Genomic DNA, 3,397 nt, shown 5'->3' with positions numbered 1-3,397 from the left:
GAGGGGAAACTGTTTTAGACTGGAGAGTCAAGTCAGATTTTTCAATATAAGAGGAAGTCAAGCTGGCATCAAAAACCAGAAAAGGAAATATCAGTTGAAGAGGAAGAGTATGTCAGAAAAGAGAATATCCATTTAGGATAGAAATATGTTGAGAAAGAAAATATTCATGGCAGAGAATATTCTGTATGAAGGCAACGGGGCATTTGGCTTGTTCTAGCCAGTAGACCTGGAGTTGAGTAGGCCATGGGAAGAATACACAAAATTGGATTCTGGAGAAAATCAAGAATTACCTTATGTAAGAACTGCCAGGTATAGGTCACACCTAGAATTTTGGACTTCATATTAAATGCAAAGGAAACTATTAACTAAGGGAGGGACATGATCTGATTTGCCTTTAATGAGACCACTCCAGCTGTTACATGAAGAGTAAATTTAAAAGCAATAAGCAGGGCCAGACTAGGGAGCTATAAGACACTAACCTCAAATGCAAAATTTAAAGCAATGCCAAAACACTCAGTAATCCAGATAAATCATAACTTAAAGTAATATTTTTTAAAATCTATAAATTATGGCCTACTATATAGCTCCCTGTTTCTGTAGATGAAGTTCTATTGGAATCAAGGATGGGATTAATTTGAGAAAAGTACAATAGATTCATGCAAGTATAAATACTGTTTTTGCTTAAAATTGTGATGCTCTTCACCATTTTTTTTGGCATGCGTCTCAATTTTTACAAGTATTGTCTATGGCCATGCCACCCTGAACAAGCCTGATCCTGTCTAATCTTGGAAGCTAAGCAGAGTTGGACCTGGTTAGTACATGGATGGGAGACCACATAGGAAGACCAGGTGCTGCAGGTGTAAAAATAAAAAATAAGGGATTGTAAACTGAAAGGATTGTAAGCTGACAAGGTCTTGCAATCTTTGAGGTCAACCAAGGGTGGCTTTACCTTAAAAAAAAAAAAAAAAGTATTTCATTGAAACATGATTGACAATGATTATGAAAGTTTTTGGCACCCCTTTGAATTTTGCACCTAAAGCAAAGTGCCTCATTTGCCTTACCCTAAAAGAGCAGAAATAGGAAGACAAATTAAGAGATCAGTTATTTAGTCATTCATTCAACAATGCCAGACACCATTCTCCATTTGGGGGTTACAGAGTGAAAAAAGACAATTAGAATCTTTACTCTCATGGAGGGTATATTCTAATGCAATATAAACAACCAAATAAGATGATTTTAGATTTTGTTAAGTTCAATTGAAGAAGGAAAAGAGATTCTGATCTGGCGACTAGGAGGGGACAGCATAAGAGAGTGTGATCAAGGAAGGCCAACAGAGCTAAAATATGGTGAGAAGCAAAGGAAAAGGGTCCCAGGTAGAGGAATTGTCAAAGTAGCCTATGCAAGATTCAGCAGATAAAAAATAGTGGCTTGGATTGGCATGGTTGCAAAGAAATGGAGAGCAGTGGCTAATGTGACATGTAAAAGGAGAATCAAAAATATTTGGTTCAACAACACTGTTGTGAGGGTGAAGGATAAGTCAAGGAAACTTCCCATTTTTCTGACCACACAGTCGGTTGAATAAAGGAAAAGTATGACAGTAAATGCTCTGACCATCATAGTGTTTCAGTCCAGTAGAACTCATGATTCAGAAGAATGAGGACATCAACTTATCTCCTGACTACTTGCCCCAGGATCAATACCTTGACCCTGCACAAGTCCCAGATCAAATGCCAATAGTCCCATTGAGTTAAGGAGGATTCATGTCTCTAAGAGATGCTTGCCAGGTTTCCCAAATATTAAATAAGATGGGGAGAGTCTAGCCGTATGACATGTAAGGAAGACATGTGCTGTGCTATTCATCTCAGGGTCTTCCTCTAGGTTAGCATGATCTGTCCTGGATGGCTAACATTTTTCTGTGACTGTGATCTCTCTTGTCTAATTGGGAGGCACCCTTTACTTCGTGCCCCATCTTTCCCTCACTTCTGACCTGCTATACGGTGTCAGAATAGTTAATATTCTGATTGTTCCCTGGCATAATGCAGAATGGGCCTTTTGCTGAGCACTCTTTTCCATAAAGTAGAAGCTGTAATGAACTTTTCAATACATAGGTCAGCATTTGGGCAGTACACACTACCTGAGAAGACTAAAGGAGGAACATTATCTTGGCTATACCTTACAATGATCCTAAAGTGCAAAATTGTTGTTATTCCTATTTTATGGATGATGCTGCTGAAGTCCTAAAACGTTAAGGAAAGGGTTAAAGAACTAAGGAATATCATCATACATTAGTGGGTAGAGAAATTAGAGTTAGGACTTTGAACCCCCATTTGACTTCATAGCCTGTACTTTCAGACACTATATTAAACTTCCCCCAAAAGGGTATAATTTTATTAATTTGATATTAATGTTCAGAGGGAACATGGTGTAGTGAGAGGAATGTTTGGGTCAGAGGACCTGGGTTCCAATTCTGACTTTTCCTGGTGTCCCTCACTCTATTCTCCTGAGCAGTCGTTCCCATCCACAGGAATCCCTAAAGGCTTCCATCAATTAGACACATTCCAATGAGACTTGGTAGGTAGTTTTCAGTTGCAAGCTATTTTCCTGTTTCTCTTGTTTATTTTTCTGCTGCAGGTGAGGTCAGGGAAATATGAGGTTTTATTTATTTCAGCAGCATCTTCATTATTAGTTTTCCTTCTATAGCTTCTTGGGGGTTGGGGTGCTGTTACTCTGGCAACAGAAACCATGTTGGATTCTTGAAACCTGGAAGGCATCCATGGCATTGTGGCCTTAAGCTCAATCATTACAAATAGTGGCCTCAGAAGACAGTCTGCTGGTAAATCAGTTCTGCATTGTCCTAGGAATCATTCCTGAAGCCTTGGCCTAGAACCTATTCCTTCGACCCTTTCAAAGGTTTTCTAAGCACGTAAATTCATATAATAAATCCCTTCATACTTGAAATATTTGCAGTGGTTTCTGTTTCCTGCACCAAACCCTGGATAGCACAATCAGTAAGATTTCAGAGAAAAATAACATAGTAAAATGTTCTGCCATTTTAATCCAAGTTATTCTAACTACCACCACCTTAAACCCCCTTTCCCATTTCCCCTCCCACCCTGCTCCTGGTCATTATCCTTTACTGGGATTCCAGCCCTGACCCCAGTCTAATAAGATATGCGAAACTCATATTCTGTAGCCCTGTGGCTTTGCTGCTTAATCTGACCTGAATTTTCCAAGTTTCTCAGCACAAGGCATAACCTCCCCTCTGGAGCTGAGTTTCTACACTTATGACTCAGTTTCTAAAGAATGAGATTTTTGAAACTGAGTTCCTGCATCCTGTCATATTCTTTTGACAGATCTCTTTGGCCTGCTCAACCACACTAGCTCCTGTCTTACTATA

The 3,397-nt window shown here is 39.2% G+C and overlaps 1 pseudogene; it reads left to right on the top strand.

Annotated features, from left to right (window-relative positions):
- Positions 1-741: 741 nt before the first annotated feature.
- LOC118605735 lies at positions 742-860 on the top strand (annotated as a pseudogene).
- Positions 861-3,397: the final 2,537 nt, after the last annotated feature.

Source organism: Rousettus aegyptiacus, unplaced genomic scaffold (assembly GCF_014176215.1).
Source record: "Rousettus aegyptiacus isolate mRouAeg1 unplaced genomic scaffold, mRouAeg1.p scaffold_m13_p_7, whole genome shotgun sequence".
Classification (NCBI taxonomy): Eukaryota; Metazoa; Chordata; class Mammalia; order Chiroptera; family Pteropodidae; genus Rousettus; species Rousettus aegyptiacus.
The sequence above is the reverse complement of the archived record's forward strand: the minus strand, read 5'-3'. Positions and strand labels throughout refer to the sequence as shown.